This window comes from Anabrus simplex, chromosome 9, assembly GCF_040414725.1.
Source record: "Anabrus simplex isolate iqAnaSimp1 chromosome 9, ASM4041472v1, whole genome shotgun sequence".
NCBI classification, from domain to species: domain Eukaryota; kingdom Metazoa; phylum Arthropoda; class Insecta; order Orthoptera; family Tettigoniidae; genus Anabrus; species Anabrus simplex.
Genome location: NC_090273.1, coordinates 74,528,268 through 74,547,565, shown reverse-complemented (window position 1 = coordinate 74,547,565; position 19,298 = coordinate 74,528,268).

Below are 19,298 nucleotides of genomic sequence, written 5' to 3'. Positions count from 1 at the left end.
TTCCCTAATGGCGTATAAATCTGGCCTGAAATGTGTTTCTAAATCACAGCATGTAAATGCTAAACAGTCAGCCTGATTACTCCTGTACACAGACAATTAGCAACTGATTTTGAATTGAGTCAGCTGTGGTTATATTACCACTCGACCTCTACAGACACACACAAACAAATGCCACTCAATTGCGAAGAATAAACAAACACAGAGTTGCACCAGTTACACAGCTAAATACACAAAGAGTAATTTATTTACCACGAAAATCAGTAGTGGGGCATGATAGCCTAGTGGCATATTCATCTGCCTCTCTGCAACGTGACCGCAGATGGAATCTCGCAAAGCGCATGTGAGAGCAAAAACTGGAGATTCAGTGGTTATGATCACACACTGTGATTTTTGAACGTCTCCACTTGACACGATAAATCATTTCTGAGCAAATATACCATAAAACAGAAGAACGTTCTGATATTTTTAATGGTAGACATGGGATTTTGTTTTTGCAGATTTCTTGCACATTTGTAATGAAACCAGCCTTTCCGAAACAGAACTTAATGGCTTCTATTATGTATGTATATGTGAATAAGCCCATTAGGACTACGAAAAGAACTTAGAAGCTTGCATTTGCCTTCCTTTGTACCCATATTTCTCTCATTCTTCTACTGTGTGCTCCTATCACTCATCAGACCAGGTTGTTCCAGTCTTCTTCCTTCGCCTTTCCTCCTGGTCAACTTGCCATTTGTGAATTTAGGATCTGTGATTTACCCTGTTTTTGACATATGCTGTTGTAATTCCTGCCTGTTCCAAATCAGTTTTCATTTCGCCAATCCATTACATTGTGTCTGTCTTAGCCTTACTCCTGTTTTTATAGAATTCGACTATTGGTTTGGTAAGTCTATCCGGATGCATTGTTTTAATATGTCCATAGAATCTTTGCCTGCGTTTTCTAATGTCACTGTGAATATTTGTGTATTGTTTGAATTCCTGCCTGTCTCGAGGTTGGTACTGTCCATCAGTGAGTTTTGGGCCTAGATTTTTCCTTACGATTCTACGTTCCTTTTTCTCAATGTTTTCAATGTCCGCTTTCCTGTTCAAAATTAGTGTTTCTGATCCATAAAGTCATTCCAGTTTAAAGACTGTATTGTAATGTCTTAGTTTTGTATGCTCGGAGATACATGTTTTTATAGATATCTTGAATGAGTCGATATGCGGTTTCCATCTTTTGGCATCAAATTTAATTGGATATTGTTTGGAGTCCATTTTCCTGAATTGTTTCACCAGGATACTCAAATTGTGATAATCTTTTATTTGTGTCCCATTTTTGTCTGCATGAATTTTGGTGCTCGCTTGTTGCAGGCCATGTATTCTGTATTTTCAAAAGATATCGGAAGGCCGACATTTTTCGCAATTTCTTTCAAGAATTCAATTCTTTTTGGGCTGTTAAGATTGCTAGGTCGTTCGTAAATGCTAGGCAATTTACCGTTGGGTTTCCTTTGTCTAAAGTGATTCGTTCGTGAATTTTGAGATCCAATTTCTGTTTGCACCATTCTTGTATCACTTTTTTAGGGACGCAGTTGAAGAGTAAAGGCGAGAGTCCTTCTTGTTGTCTTACTCCCGTTATGATTTCAAAGGTATCTGAGGTTTCCCCCATGAATTTAACTTTGTACTTCGTGTCTGTCAGTGTCTGTTTATGATTGCAAGTGTTTACATGTTTAAACATTGTTCCTTCAATAGTTGGTAGAGTGATTTGCGATCAACTGAATCATAGACTGGTTTGAAATCAACAAATATGCAGAATAAATTTTTGCTATACATTCTCTGATGTCCTAGGATTAGCTTTATGTTCAAGATATGCTGTGGGCATGATCGGCCTGATGTGAATCCTGCTTGATATTTTCCGTTTCGTGGTTCTAGTTGTTGTTGTGTTCTGTCAAGAGCATTATTATTATTATTATTATTATTATTATTATTATTATTATTATTATTATTATTACGATTATTATTATTAATTTACATCGTTTCGCCCAATATATGAGGATGATATAACTCATATAGGCTATGTGTTTGCTTTCTTCCTTTCCCAATCTCTACATCATCTCGTTGAAAGTTCCTTGCGTTCTTCTGTTCAGCCTTTACTGATTCAAGTTTAGAGTTTGTTTGCAAATTTGTGATTATTATTATTATTATTGTACCGGGCGATACACCTCCGCTCCGCTAATTCAAATATTGCGCCAGTTGAAACTCCTCTACTGGAGGAAGCTTGAACTTTAACTTCCACACTAATGCTATGATTTCTCAGAAGATGTCATTACTATAAATTTTGAAGAGTTCTGAACTGTGTCTTTTTCGATTTATTTTTGTTTTCCCTGAAGTAAGAAGTGTGAACATTCTCTCCCAGATGGCACTACTGAAGGACTACAATTGTGCACCCTAGTGCGAAGTGAAAGAACCGTTTTTTGGAGAAATTTTGTGTTCATAAGTTTGTTCTTTGTTAAATTTCTTTCAGTCATTTGTTTGGGTTGGCAGTATAACCCTTCTCTTTCCGCCTGTTTTGAATTTAGCCAATCCCGAATTTCTCTAATTAATTTTCCACCAATAATGTGTTTCTTCCTCATCTGGTGTAGTGGTTTTCGTCGTTAGCCAATAAAATTTTGTGGGCGGGTTGTGATCATTCATGAAACGTCTCGAATCTTCCGCAAGGGTATATAAACTGCTGATTTTCTGGTCTCCGGGCCACTTCAGTAACATCTATCATAGTGTAAATTATGTAGCAGGGGGCGGGAAGCGCCTCTTTCTTTGGGCAGCTGTTCATCAATAAGGTAATGGCCTTTTAATAACTTCCTTTCTTGCTAGCTCAGCAGTTTAACTCTCGGGGCAGGTTCGATAACCTTTTACCATGTAACTTTCCTCTAAAATGTAAAAGACACTTGGTATAGATTCTATCCCTTTAAACTACATATTGGGATAGAGAGTGCTTAACCCTCTCGAGCTCCCTCTCCTATTGCTTTGAGGTGAACTTATTTTCACAACCGTTTCTTCCCTTCCTAATGTAATATAAATCATTTTCTGATATAAGTCACCTCTTTAGTATGGGATGAGCCCTTGCATAATCGGCCTAGTGCCAAATAGGTTTTAAAGAAATGTATTAGGAGTGCAGTTTCGCCTCCCCTCAAGTTGGTATTTTGGAGGCCGTGTAATTGACCTGTTTCTTTACTTAATAGGCCTCAGTAAGTTGGGTATTTTTACCCCCTGTTTTCATGTGCTTGGAGGTCAGCTTGAAGGTGGAGTTTGGTGTGGCCTTTGATAGGCTTGAACTTTGAGAGCGGATTGCTCTTTTTGAAATTTGGTTTCTGTGTGCCTCGAGCAGGCTTTTCTGAGTAATAGGGAGCGAGTGCTCCTGGGCATGATTGGGGTTTTCTGCCCCTTTGTTAAACCTTATTTATAAGTAAAGTTGGGCTCATTGCTCAGGGATTGTGTTTCTGGAACTCGAAGCCCAAAATACATTAATAAACTGTAATTGTACATTCTTACTTTGTTGCTAAGTTCCTGTTGTACTTGTTATTTCTTGATCTCGAAAAGAAAATATAACCTTGTTGAATTTTAAATTAACTTCAATTTCGTAAGTTGAGACCTGTTCATCCCAGCACCTTCTTTCACCTCTGCACATCCACAAAACTCCGTAACAATTATTATTATTATTATTATTATTATTATTATTATTATTATTATTATTATTATTATTATTATTATTATTATTATTATTATTATTATTATCTCCTCAGTAAACTCAGTAAACTGAGGAGAATCCTGTGAATGGAAGCGTTTTACTTTTCCAGAAATACTGTACATTTGAAAGTCTTTCAACATTTTAGAAGTACATATATCTCTTCATATATCTCCCATTCAACTCCATTGAACACGACTAATTCATTGATTAAACCCCCCAAGATGTTCCATGAATGAAACTCGAAGACAGAATCATGACTTCTGATTACGGAGCCCAGAGATTCAATGAGGAGGAAAAGAAAAGATTCTTCGTCACGTCTTGGCGAGTTGACACCATATCTTGTCTCTCTTTTGTGGCTAATGTTTCCCCACGCGAGTTTCGGATGCTACTTTTAGCACAGCCGTCATGGATACGATTTATCTCACTGGAGAGACAGAGCAGGGTTGGGGAGGGGGACAGTGAGAGGTTGCCATGGTTACGAGAAGGTACGAGGATGGGAAGTGGAGATGTGTGTGAGGGGGCAGGGCGGGATCTGCCCGGGCCGTGCAAATAATACCGAACCGTACTGAGCAGTCACATTGGCCATCCATCTGGGGAATTATTTTCTGTTTGAAAGACAAAAAAGTATTATGTTATTTAATAATAGAGAGAGAAGAATAAAGTTGATTTCCAAAATTATTGAAGTTCCAAGTTGTTGATGATAATGATTATTATTATTTTATGTTCATTACAAGTTTGGCCAATTATAGACCGTTTAGGATCTAAGACTGTGATGCAGTATTTTTATTCTAATGTTGAAAAATTTTTTAGCAGACAAAGTAGAGGTCCCCAAACTACTAAAAACGTAAAATTAAGCAATTTTCTCAACTGTGCCGGAAGTTGAATGGATAAAGGTCCTGGAAAGGCTTCAAATTGTGAGTCTTGGATAGTTCTGCCAAACTAAAATAAACACATTTCAAAATTCACTTCCGGCCTAAATGTAGTTCCGGGAGAACAGCCTAAAATTGCTTGTTTCTTTGCTCGTTTTCTTTTTTATTCAAATCCTAGCCAAATTAACTTATTTACATAATTCTTTCTGCAATGTATTCCTTGGTTCAAACCCTCAGGCAAGTTTTGAATAATGTCCACACCGAATTCAGTTATTGGTGTTTAAGTGAAAAAATGCATTGACTCACATTAGCGCTCATAGTGGTAGAAAAAGGCAAACTACTAATGTAATCGACCGGATAATGATTATTAAGAAAAGGATTGTAATTTTTAGGAATAAATAGGGATTTTATTATATTTTAATTAGCTAAAATTCGCAGATTGTATCCCTAGGATGTTGTCATCATTGAGCTGCTTGCCTGAAGGACTAGAACTGTGGATTTTTCTTTTATTTCCAGAATTTTTTCATACGTTGGCTTCGACGTTGACGTGGAATTTCCAAGAGCGAAAATCCGCAGAAGTGATATGTCACCATGTTATTTATTAGGTCATCCGTAATTTTTAGTCTTTGTAGATCCCATCGTATCTCTTCCAGCCAACCGGTGGTGTGTATTGATTTGGAGATATAATAAATAATCATCTTTTTTATGATGATGGTGATCATTTTTTGAATCGTTATACTCAACTTAGGAGCGCCTTTGAACTTATTAGAACATTTTGCATTTTCATATTCTCTTCCCAATATCTCTTCACCATCTCGCTGTGTTCCTTTCTACGTTTTTCAGTCCATCTTCTTTTTAGTCGGATGAGATTTACAGGAAATTTGTGTTTGTAAATTAAGATTCTGAATATTATTCTATCTTGAATGGTTTCCTCATTAATACAAATTTCATTTAAGTCTTCACCGATTTCTTTTAGCCATTTATTGTGATTTTTCATTGATAAAGCTAAGTTTAAAATTTTCTTTGTGATTCTGTTATTCGCCACAAATGTAAGTCAGGAATAAATAAATAAATAAATAAATAAATAAATAAATAAATAAATAAATAAATAAATAAATAAATAAATAAATAAATAAATAAATAAAATAAATAAATAAATAAATAAATAAATAAATAACTCATCAGTGCGATCATAAATTTCTAATCGCAGTTTCCTGCTGGTATCTGCGATTTTTTCCGTAACTTGATAGATTAAATGTGATTTCTTTTTCATCCAAATTCCATTTTCGCATTTTAGTCCTAAGATTTTTCCGTAGTTGTTTTTCGATTACCTTTATTCGAGGTTTATCGCCAATTATAATAGTTTCACATGATTATAATTATTGTTGTTATTTGATACACTTATCTATGAGCTACAAAAATAATATACCATTTCATCCCTTGATCAATACGTTGTTTTATTTTCCTTCAGCCTCATAGCCACTCCTTTGCAGGGGTCATAAGCATTTTTCGGACGAGCTACTTTTCCCCCCTGCAAATTTAGTCCAAAAGCTCACTCTTACCCCAAAATGTTACGATTAATTTTTCAACTTTGAACATAAATATGTGTTAGAGCTGGGGGTAATCCGAAAATTTGGGGAACGAAATAGTGTATGTAACGGAATGTGGGACACGATGTTACCTAGCAACAGTACCTTGAGAGCTGGCCAGGCCGTGGATTTGCATATCATGGCCATCCATCGATACTTCACATCACTACCTGCAGGATAGCTACGTAACCATCGTGTCATACATTTAATTGAAATACATGATTATTTGATTTTTCCAAAGGATAATTTAATAATATTTGTTTCAAGTGCTGGTGCCTGAAGCCAAGAAATTTGCGGCATCCATTTCTCTTTAAACACAGACGTTTTGTTCGCTTGACTGTTGGTCTGCATTCTTTCGATATGCCCATAGAACATCAGTCTTCTCATACTGACGGATATCCCTTCGAACTGCTCCTGGGACTCGTTTTTTGGCCTCGGTTGGAATTTGAAACCATGTCCGGGAACTTTCTGTGGCCCTCAAAATTTCCTCAATTTATTTTCTTTCTTATCACTGAAATTCTCATTCTGGCTTAGGTTTCCGTTGCATATAGGTACTCCGGTATGACTACTGTGTGGTATTGTCTGTGGTGTTACGAATAAAACACTGACTGTGCTACTGAATTTAATCTAGGTTGTTCCAATCGGAACACTCACACACAAGTATACCTGAAAATGATTGACTACACTTCACTAATTAGTGACCATTTACAAAAGACTCTTGTCTTCACAGCGGGTCTCTGGCTGGCTGATATTTGCCTGGAACCGGCGATCCCTCCGTAATCTTGATTGGCAGGTCTCGCCTTTCACTTCGCTTCGCAGGCACCAGTCAATGCATCCAGCAGTTCCCTGTACTAGAGTTCGAATAAAAGTCAGTTGACTATCACAAGGAATAAGTGCTGTTCATGTGGCTCGACTCCAGACAAGGCCGACAAATTGCACAATAAAATCATGTGACTGGTCTATATGCTTGACTACTCAACATCAAACGTAACAAGACCCAAATCCAATGCTAAACAACACCACTATTCCCACAAACTCGTACAGGTTTCGGGAATCTTAAGATCTCAAAATATGGGGAATCTTGCTTTATGAGGTATAACATATCGACAGGACAGACCAAACCATCACCCATAGTATACTTATATGAACTTAGTCAATACGGGCCAACTAAGAACCGAAAATGATCAAATTTGTCCAAAAGAAAACATAACACAGCAAAGCTACGCAGATAAATTCAAACAATAATATAATTTAAATTAACACTATAAAGTTAAACAAGAAAACGAAGCTAATGTACTACATTAAACTGAAGAAAAATTCACAAAACTAAGCAACATGAAACAAACTGAAAAGAAATAAGACAAAGCAAAACATCATGACAAAATAATGTTAACTAAACATAAGAAATCAAGAATACACTAAATTTAAATAAGAAAAGTAAAGGAAAACCAAACAAAAAACGAAACCATTTAAGTGAACTAAGCGAAACTGAACTAAACTAAGCTAAGCAAAATTCACTACGAAATTAACAAAATAAAATAGCCTAAACAAACCAGACAATAGCAAACTAAAATAAAGAAAACGAAAAACTAAACAAGCAACAAAACAAAAAGAAATAAAACTAAATGAACAAAGTAAACTCATTTAAATGAAATCAGCTAAATTAACCAAATATATTAAATTTACTATAGTAAACTAAAATAAACAAATAAAATTAAACTATCCAATACAAATCAAACAAATCAAATAATACTAAAACAAACCGTACAAAGAAGTCAAACCAAATAACACTTCTTGTTCGATTTATCCCACATCCTGGTGGAGTCACGGGTGTGAACATGTGTGTGGGCATGGATCTGTTGCATGACCGGATGCCCTTCCTGACGCCAACCCTATGTAGAGGAGTGTACGTGTTTCTGTGATAGATGGTAGTGTATTGCATTTTTGTATTTAAGTGGAGTTTTGAGACAAATACAAACACTCAATTCCCCGAGTAAGGGGAATTAACTAAACGCAGTTAGAATCCGCGTTCCGGTTGGAAATCGAACCGGGGTCCTTCTGAACCGAAGGCTTCGACAAAGGAAAGGACCAAAACAAGGAATACAACAATAGGTAAAGAAAATACGGCAAAACTTTCTGTTGGACAAAAGCCCTGGGCTGCTATGATTACTCCTGCTCATCCAGGGAACCAACAAATATTCAAAAGATATTTGGTCAGCGTGGAGATATTTTATGACATATTGCTCTTATTTTACGACCTACAGAGATATCACATACTCAGAATTAATTTGTAAATATATTCCATGTTGACTGTCTTGGAAGTCCAAGTTATTTTGTCAACACAAATTAAGCTGAGTAAATGAGGCGGTTTTTGCATTTAAAGTCAAAAATAATGTAAATGCCATCTACTATAAGCAGGCATTTCTCAATCCGTTCATTTTGTTCTGAAGCGAAGGGAGAATAGCAGGATAAAGAGAGGCAGCGAGAGGAAAAGTTGGAGAAGGAGAGGAAGAGAGAGGTAGGGGAGCTTCCGTCACGACTGAGATGGATCAGAGATGGGAAGAAGAGGGGGCGTATTTTGCTTACATTTAAATATAAAAATGGAAACGTGTGGTTGGAATACAGAAGGAAACGGCGAAGAGAGGAGGGCACGGGCTAGAGGAGCACTGCATTCAAAACGAGGGCACCCAGAAATTGAATTGGATATGAGTGTCAGGACTTAGGAACACGTGTTACATGTATGAGGAAGTAGAAAGATGATAACAGAATATACCGGGCAGATGATCCTATAACACAAAATAAAATAACAAAAAATATTATTTATTTATTTATTTATTTATTTATTTATTTATTTATTTATTTATTTATTTATTTATTTATTTATTTATTTATTTATTTATTTATTCCATCCATCGATGACCACGTTAAGTTTTGTTTCATTTGGCAGTGAACTTTGCTTTCATTTGAGACCAGAATTCCCTCATTCTTTCTGAGTGGACTTTCTCACTTTCCTCTGTCCAAGGGATACTGTGTCTTCTTTTCAGTTGTTCGTTTCGATTTAGCCCGTTCGTCACTATTTTTTTTTGGAAAAGACCTCTGTCAAGGGCGTCTTCCGGTTTGATCTGTAGCACTGGAAGATCTCCTTTGGTGCTTCTAAACCAAGGCATCGTGGTTTTAAGTTTTGAATGAAATAGGTGAAAGGTCTGTTTGGTAAACCTGTCTCGATCCATTCGTTTGAAATGGCCGAAAAATCGTACCTGTCGTTTGCGGATTGTATCTGTAATTTTCTGTATTCTTTTATCGACTTCCTTGTTGGATCAATTTTGGTGGATTCCGTTCTTGTAGTTGGATCCCATGATTCCCCTAATTATTCTGCGCTCCTTCTTCTCTAGTTCTCCAAGGAGTCCTTTATTGGTTATTTAGTGACAGATTTTCCAATACATACATAACAGCTGTCTGGTTTCAGAACCGTTTCATAGCCACGTACTTTGGGAATTATTATTATTATTATTATTATTATTATTATTATTATTATTATTATTATTATCATTGTTAAGTAAATGCTGTGGCTTGGAGAGGGATAAGAAATGTGAGGGTTGAATGGCTGGACAAGGAATTAAGTAGAGCAGAACTTAACACAATAAATTTTTAACCTTTCTTTTTTTCCCTTTTTTAAGTTTAAAATTTGAGGAACAGAAACTCTGAGTAAATAACAACAATATTAATGAGCTCTAACAATATAGTGGACTTAGAAGTCCGAACATCAGGTACAAAAATTGAGATAATTATAAATTTGCTGATTTACATAGAATAGAGCCTCATTGCTCCGATCACTTACACAACATAGGAGGTCTGAGCTCCAAATGTACGATAGTCCAGCCGCGAAGAGGCATCAATTTCTTATGACGCACTTAAGTTTCACCTGACAACCTAACTGTTGTCCTCAATAAAAGTATTTACACCCACTTGCTACGATGTGGGATTATCTATTCAAGAGTTACAGGATTCACTGTTCCCAAAGGTAACTAATACCAGAAAAACATTACACACAGACATAAATGTACAAGGGCATAATTGCCCATACTAAGTGGTCTCAGTGTAAAAAGAAAAATTTGCACATGACTGGCCATAAACACAAGGGTACGAGGCGAACACTTGCCCTCATTTATAGAAATAGTTCAAAAACTAAGTGGGCTTATGGCGCAAAGACAGCACAGAATCTAAACCTATACTACACCGGGGTGATTAAATGAGAAACATTAATGGCAAATAAGTTGAAAGAAATTTAGAGGTTTTGAAAACTTTAGTCACCCCACGCCAAGTTGAATGTGAACCGAGAGAGGGTACTCACTCTTTGTTCCCTTACATTACATATTTCCCAGTAGGGAATAGAACAGTGTGCTCAGACTTGGCGAAAATTCTACATTTAAACCACCAAATATAGAAATTGACATCAAATAAAACAGTTAGAAACCTTCCCCTCAGACTATCCGTAGGAGCTATCACATATCTATGAAAATCCTGCCGTTATCTCGAGTCGCTGTACCTTTCTTTCGCAAGCCACGCCCAAGCTTCCCTTAGGACACGCCGCACTCACAATCACTGAAGCAATTAAGATAATACGGCCCTAAAGCACCCTGCTTTTATAGTACTTTTAGGGGAAGGTTCCAGAACTCTTTACTGATAGGCTGTATACCCCCGGTTTAATTAACTAAAGAAGATATATAAAAAATCTGATAGGTTGGTTACGATCGAGGAGGAACCAAGCTCAAGCGCTGACAACTTCGGTACAATAAAAAACAATCCTAAGAATCACGTTAATAAACATCGAAAACAAATATTTCTTTATGAAATCATTAGAGTTTTTCCCGCAAGAGGGAGCATTTAAACATATGGTAGAGATATCTAATAGTTGAAGACCAAATTATCTTGTCGTACCCCAGTTCAAATTTGGCTACATACATGGCCTTAGAGAAGGGGCGCAGTTTAACTTCCCAAGAAAGCTGCACCCCGGTAAAATAATAATAATAATAATAATTATTATTATTATTATTATCATTATTCTTATTATTGTTACGGAGTTATCCGTGGAAGTCAGAGGTGAAAGAAGGTGCGGGCTGGAATGGGTCTAACTACAAGTCCGAAAGATGAATTAAAATTTCAATAAATGTTATATTTTCAACAGACAACAAAGTTTAGCAATTTTCACAAGGTGAAATGACAAGAATATCAGATACAATGTAAGTTTACAAATTCTGGGCTACGAGCCCCAAAGTCTGAGCTCTCAGCTCATAACCACAAATTACCAAAGGGCAGAAAACCCTTAATTACATGGAGCATTAGCTCCCAACTTTACCTCTCAAGCCTCTCTAAGGCACTTTTACCACAACACCATAAAGAGCTGACCCGCTCTCGATCTTTCAAACCTATAAAGGCAATAACAGACTTTTACACAAACTGCCATCAAGGCATAATAAAGAAACAGGGGTATCTCGTACCCAATCTACTGGGCCTTAGTGTGCAAAAACTAGGTTAATTTAAATGGCCCAAAACAAAAAGGATGGAGGCGTGAATTTGCACTCCTAAATCTACATTTTAAAACCTAAGTGGCTCTAGGCCGATACACAGGGGATAATCCCAAGCTAGGGAGATGACTCGTATGAGAAAACTTTAATACATTAAGGAAGAGAAGAAACGGTTACGAAAACGTAGTCACCTCAATTTCAAATGAAGGGGAGCTCGAGAGGGTAAAGCACTCTCTATCCCCGAATTAAAGTTCAAGAAAACTGAAGTTTATCAGGTAAAGGGTTTACATGTTTAATAGTTTACATATTAAAGGTTTCGAACCTTCCCCGGGAGTTAAACTGCTGAGCTAGCAAGAAATAAAGATGTTAAGAGGCCATTACCTTGATGAAGAGCTGCTGCCTGAAGAACGGGGCGCTTCCCGCCCCCTGCTACATATCCACACACTAAGCTAGATGTTACTGAAGTGGCCCGGAGACAAGAAAATCAGCAGTTTTTATACCTTCGTGGAAAATTCGAGACCTTTCAGGAATGAGTAGACACACCCAGTCAATTTTTATTGGTTGACTAAAAGTTACACATGGAAATTCGAAGAAGAAAGCAATGATTGGAGGAAAATTAATTACAGAAATTACTGATTGGCTTAATTCAAAATAGGCGGAAGGAAATGATTAATATTGCCAACCCACAAACCACAGAACAAAATTTAGTAAAGGCAAAACTTATGAATACAAAATTTCTTCAAGAGAGTTCATTCCATTGCATCAGAGTGTATTACCATAGTTTTTGGTAGAGACATCTATTAGAGAATGTCTACACTTCTTGATCAATGAGAAACAAAAGCAAATCAAAAACACACAGTGACATCTTGTGATAACCAGTAGAGTTAGTTCCGTTGTTAAAGTTCCGGGTTTCTAGAGTAGAGAAGTTTCAATTGGCGCAAGATTTGAACTTGCGTCGTAGAGGTGTACCGCCCGGTACAATTATCATCGAGCGAACTGGCCGCGCTGTTAAGGTCGCGTAGCTCTGAGCTTCCATTCGTGAGATGGTGGCTTCGAGTGCCTCTGTCAAAAGCCCTGAATATGATTTTCCATGGTTTCCCATTTTCACACCAGTCAAATGTTAGGAATGTACCTTCTTTATGACCACGACCACTACCTTTCTAATCGTAGCTCTTTCCCAATTTGGAGTCACCGAAAACCTTTTGATGTGTTAAAGCGAGGTTGAACCACTAGCAAGATATAAGGCGCGATCAAACAGTTTCCGTTTGAGGGCATTGCTGCGGCAGGCATGCAACGTAGCGCGACACCGATGCGGGTATATGCACGCACATGTAGGTAAAAGGATTAGTGTGGAAGTCGCGTCATGCCGAGGTGCTCGCATTAAATACGACAACATGAATTATGGCGAAGTTATTACTAAATGCGTCCAAACAGGACCAACGTGCTGTTATTCTGTTCTTGGCTGCTGAAGGGCAAATACCGGTGAACATCCATCGAAAATGAAGACTGTTTATGGGAAAGCATGTCCGTTAAAAACCACCGCTGTAGAATGGTGCCTCGAGTTCTCTGCGTGTCGCGTTTTGACACAAGACGCCGTTCCATCTGGGAGGCAAGCCTTGTCCATTACGGACAACAACACGCGGGCGGTGGATGAGGCAATGAGGCCCCATATTCTTGTTCTCTCCCCATGCGATTATCGCGTGTTCGGTCCCCTCATAAAGGCCATGAAGCTTCGAAGCTTCATGTCGGACAAGGATGTGCAGCAGGCGACTGTGGACTTCTTCACACAGCAGGAGGGCAATGTTTTACCACACGGGTGCGCACCAACTGGGATGAGCGCCTCAATGCTCTTGTCTGATTGGCACCCCGATTCAGGACCGTACGACCGTCGAGCGGAAACCTTTCTGATTACCCCTTATAATAATATTAATAATAATCTAGCCGAAGCTCAGATCCATTACGAGGAATAATTGGGATGGACACAGTAAATACCGTATACAACAGTTCTTGACAGCGCGAATGTGAACAGTATAGAGATTACCATCGATGGTCACCAACTCGGGCGGATTGGACATGAAGGACGACAGACTTCCTCAATAAGCCCTGTACAGTGTACTTAGTATAGGTAGGAGTCCTCGTGGTGCCCCTCTGAGGCTCTATAAGCATCAACTCAGGAAGACCTTGAGGAACACTAACATTGACCCGTGCACTTTCCGTACCATTGCAGATCATACTCGCTGGCGGACAACGACTTCTTCTGCTGTCACACAATTTGAACGTGAACGTTGAAGAGGAGAAACTTCAGGGACATGAACTACACCTGGCCCACCCATATTCTCCACCTTCGTTTAAAGATGCGGACATACAAAGGGCACTAGAAAAGTTTAGCAATACGCAAAAACGGTTGGCAGACACCCCTTTTATGGTGAGAGATGAAAAGAGGGGTGATAACCGGTCTAGAAGACAGGAAAGCGCGACCTTCACACCATTTGTTACCAAGCAATGGGACTGAAAGCATGTTAAGATGTCAGTATGGTCTAATGGTGAATATCGCACAATTATCCGCTACAATTTTGCTCGTGGATTAACTGTTGACCAGTGCCTGGAGGAAATGACTCCTGTGCTGGGAAAAGACTGTCCACATCGGACAACAACTTTCCACTGGTACAAAGAGTTCCAAACGGGAAATTTTGGGGTTCAAGACGGTCCGCGTTCGGGGCGACCGTCTGAATCAGTGACTGAGGAATACGTTGAAGATGTGAGGAAAATATTGCAGCAAGAGGGGCGGTTGACATGCCGGCAGGTGGAAGAGACCCTCCAAATCCCTGCATCAGCTATTCATTCAGTTCTACACGACCATTTCCATGTCAGAAAGATCTGTTCCCTTTGGGTGCCTTATTCACTTTCAGGGGAACAAAGGGCACATCGAGTGAAGTGGTGACGAAAAATGCTAAAACAGTTTGAAACTGGGACATCGCGTAACGTCAATAGCATCGTTACAGGTGACGAAACTTGGCTTTATTATTACGGTGTCCCAACAAAATCCCAGAGCAACATTTGACTGTTTGAAGATGAGGGTACTCCTGTGACTGTGTGAAAGTCAAGATCAGTGAAGAAAAGGATGATTGCAGTATTCTTCACTAAACGGCGCTTCCTGATTCGGGTTGAGCTAGAAACACAAAGGACAGTTACTGCGAAGTGGTACAGTGAGACTTGTCTGCCTCAGGTCATCCAGGCTCTCAAGCAACTCCGTCCAAAGACCCGGCGCTACAGCACATCGTGCCTATGTAACAATGTATTTTTTGTCAGATCAGGATTGACTGTGTTTGATCTTCCTCCTTACAGTCCTGATATTGCCCCATGTGACTTCGCACTCTTCGCAGAAGTGAAGATGAAGCTGAAAGGGCGGCGTTTTGAATCCGACGAGGAGATTCTGACAGCATGGGAACAAGAGTTTGAAAATGTAACCGAATAAAAGTGGCAGAGTTGGTTCAGTGACTGGTATCGACGTATGGAGAAGTGTATTGAGTGTGGTGGAAATTATTTTGAAAAAGTCTAAAGCGTTCACTCACATGCAAAACTTTCTTAGTGCCCTTTGTACAATACTGAGAGCTACGCACGCGATTGTCACTATGCGCACAATGAAATAGCTTCTTTTGTTGTCATTGTGACTGGCCACACAGAGTTCCGTACGCTATGTTCGTTCTGTTCGCTACGTTACCTGCATCGCAGAGTGTATGATGCTTAGCTGTATTTGAGAAACCTCATGGTGGATGGACATGCGCCCTGGAATATGTAGTTGCGAGGTACTTATTCCTCGTCAGTCATTTTCCACTCTACATACAGTACAACTCGTATTAATACCTCCCATTCAGCGTTGTATTCGCTTATTTAAAATGACTCTTAAGTTCATGATTATGTAACTGCTTTATCAAATGATGCCATTCGCCAAACTGCCTTCTCTGTAAGTTCAAGCCATGTACCCACTTCCGTTTACGCTTACATACTGATCACACGGATCACCATCGGTTTTCTGCCTATCAGCAGGTTTTCTCGTGCATTTTCCAAGCCGAGCTGTCTTCTGCTATCCTTCCATTAATTTTGACACTGTCCATCACCTCATACCTCTTTCTTCCACTCAATCTTCTCCCTGCAACTTCTCTTTCCAGTGCCTGTGTTAATAAAAATTTTCTTCGTAAACAGTGACCTACTCAATTCTTCTTTCCCTTTTGAATGTTTTCCGGTCCTTTCTACACCTACTGTTTCCAATACTACTTCATTCCTTTATTTGTCTTCCAGTTGATCTTCTCCATTTTTCTCCATACCCACATTTTAAAAGATTTCAATCTTCTTTCTTCCTACCTTCTCAAAGTAATAGAAAGCAACGCTCCATACAAATCACTTCACTAACCTCTACTTAAGGTCCATATTCAGCGGCTCACTCAGCAGTACCCTTTGCTTCATATATGCTTCCTTGGCCATTGCGATCCTGCTCTTTACCTCATCCAGACAATATAGATCTCTTCTAATTGCGCTTCCTAAATATCTGAATGCAGGTGTTCCATACCTTCACCTGATATTAACAACAATAGCTCGTCATCGGAGTTATCACTGCTCATCCATGATACAGTATCAGCCAACTGCTCGGCCAAGACTGAGCATAGCTTTCTTGGTGGCCACGTGGGGTTGCGAACGTAGTATACATCCTGCACGTAGCGTGCGTAGTGAACATAGCGTAACGTTCCGTGTGGCTACGTGGAGTAGCGAACGTAACATACATCTCGTACGTAGCGAGCATAGCGTAGCGTTCCGTGTGGCTACGTGGAGTAGCGAACGTAACATACATCTCGTACGTAGCGAGCATAGCGTAACGTTCCGTGTGGCTACGTGGGGCAGCGAACGTAGCATACATCTCGTACGTAGCGAGCATAGCGTAACGTTCCGTGTGGCTACGTGGAGTAGCGAACGTAACATACATCTCGTACGTAGCGAGCATAGCGTAGCGTTCCGTGTGGCTACGTGGAGTAGCGAACGTAACATACATCTCGTACGTAGCGAGCATAGCGTAGCGTTCCGTGTGGCCACGTGGAGTAGTGAACGTAACATACATCTCGTACGTAGCGAGCATAGCGTAGCGTTCCGTGTGGCTACGTTGAGTAGCGAACGTAACATACATCTCGTACGTAGCGAGCATAGCGTAACGTTCCGTGTGGCCACGTGGAGTAGTGAACGTAACATACATCTCGTACGTAGCGAGCATAGCGTAGCGTTCCGTGTGGCTACGTTGAGTAGCGAACGTAACATACATCTCGTACGTAGCGAGCATAGCGTAACGTTCCGTGTGGCCACGTGGAGTAGTGAACGTAACATACATCTCGTACGTAGCGAGCATAGCGTAACGTTCCGTGTGGCCACGTGGAGTAGTGAACGTAACATACATCTCGTACGTAGCGAGCATAGCGTAGCGTTCCGTGTGGCTACGTTGAGTAGCGAACGTAACATACATCTCGTACGTAGCGAGCATAGCGTAACGTTCCGTGTGGCCACGTGGAGTAGTGAACGTAACATACATCTCGTACGTAGCGAGCATAGCGTAACGTTCCGTGTGGCCACGTGGAGTAGTGAACGTAACATACATCTCGTACGTAGCGAGCATAGCGTAGCGTTCCGTGTGACTACGTGGAGTAGCGAACGTAACATACATCTCGTACGTAGCGAGCATAGCGTAGCGTTCCGTGTGGCCACGTGGGGCAGCGAACGTAGCATACATCTCGTACGTAGCGAGCATAGCGTAGCGTTCCGTGTGGCTACGTGGAGTAGCGAACGTAACATACTTCTCGTACGTAGCGAGCATAGCGTAACGTTCCGTGTGGCTACGTTGAGTAGCGAACGTAACATACATCTCGTACGTAGCGAGCATAGCGTAGCGTTCCGTGTGGCCACATGGGGCAGCGAACGTAACATACTTCTCGTACGTAGCGAGCATAGCGTAACGTTCCGTGTGGCTACGTGGAGTAGCGAACGTAACATACATCTCGTACGTAGCGAGCATAGCGTAACGTTCCGTGTGGCCACGTGGAGTAGCGAACGTAACATACATCTCGTACGTAGCGAGCATAGCGTAGCGTTCCGTGTGGCTACGTGGAGTAGCGAACGTAACATACATCTCGTACGTAGCGAGCATAGCGTAACGTTCCGTGTGGCTACGTGGAGTAGCGAACGTAACATACATCTCGTACGTAGCGAGCATAGCGTAGCGTTCCGTGTGGCAACGTGGAGTAGCGAACGTAACATACATCTCGTACGTAGCGAGCATAGCGTAACGTTCCGTGTGGCTACGTGGAGTAGCGAACGTAACATACATCTCGTACGTAGCGAGCATAGCGTAGCGTTCCGTGTGGCCACGTGGGGCAGCGAACGTAACATACATCTCGTACGTAGCGAGCATAGCGTAACGTTCCGTGTGGCTACGTGGAGCAGCGAACGTAACATACATCTCGTACGTAGCGAGCATAGCGTAACGTTCCGTGTGGCTACGTGGAGTAGCGAACGTAACATACTTCTCGTACGTAGCGAGCATAGCGTAACGTTCCGTGTGGCTACGTGGAGTAGCGAACGTAACATACATCTCGTACGTAGCGAGCATAGCGTAGCGTTCCGTGTGGCTACGTGGAGTAGCGAACGTAACATACTTCTCGTACGTAGCGAGCATAGCGTAACGTTCCGTGTGGCTACGTGGAGTAGCGAACGTAGCATACATCTCGTACATAGGAAGCGTGACGGACATAGCGTAGTGGTCTGTATGCCATATTTTTCTTTATATTATTTCCACGTAAAATACAAGTTAAGCATGATTGTATCTACAGTGATTCAAGTTATGCAATTTTCATAGGTCATATAAAGTCATATTTTGGCTTTATTAACTTTTTGTCTTTTTCACATTTTTCATATTATGGTCATATTTTCCTGTGAAATTTTGTATTTTCTCATACTTTTATATTTTTATTCAATTTTCGCACACCTGCTTTCAGTCGTCTCAAAGACGAATTTTTCACATCTCCTAATTGCTGTCTGAATTTTTTACAATGATCTTTCTTAGAAGTATATATATGTATGTGAATTAGGAGTGTAAGCTGCCACAACCAAAGCCATCTACGACATCATGCCATTAAGCAAACTTTCCCTGGATACAGCTATAGCCCTCTTTGAAGCCAAAATCGTTCCTATTCTAACATACGGAATAGAGATAACTTGGGGAAAGTTAAGCTATAAAGACCTAATACGAATGGAAAAAGTGAAATCCAGATTCTTGAAAGCAGCCCTCGGAATTTCAAAGTACACCAAGTCAAGACTAGCGTACGAACTCGCGAGACCTGAGATAGAAATTCAATCTGCCTTGTACAGACAACTGGAAGAAACTGCGGTTAGAGAGGGAGAAGAAAAAGAAGGAGATATGGCGGGAGTTCTACTCTTCAGAGGCCATGATGAACAGAGCATGGACAGGCACAAACCAGGAGCTGAGACATTTTGTAAATAACATGGCAGTCCATGGCTACCATCACAAAATCTGTAGGTCGAAGACATACCAGGACCCGGA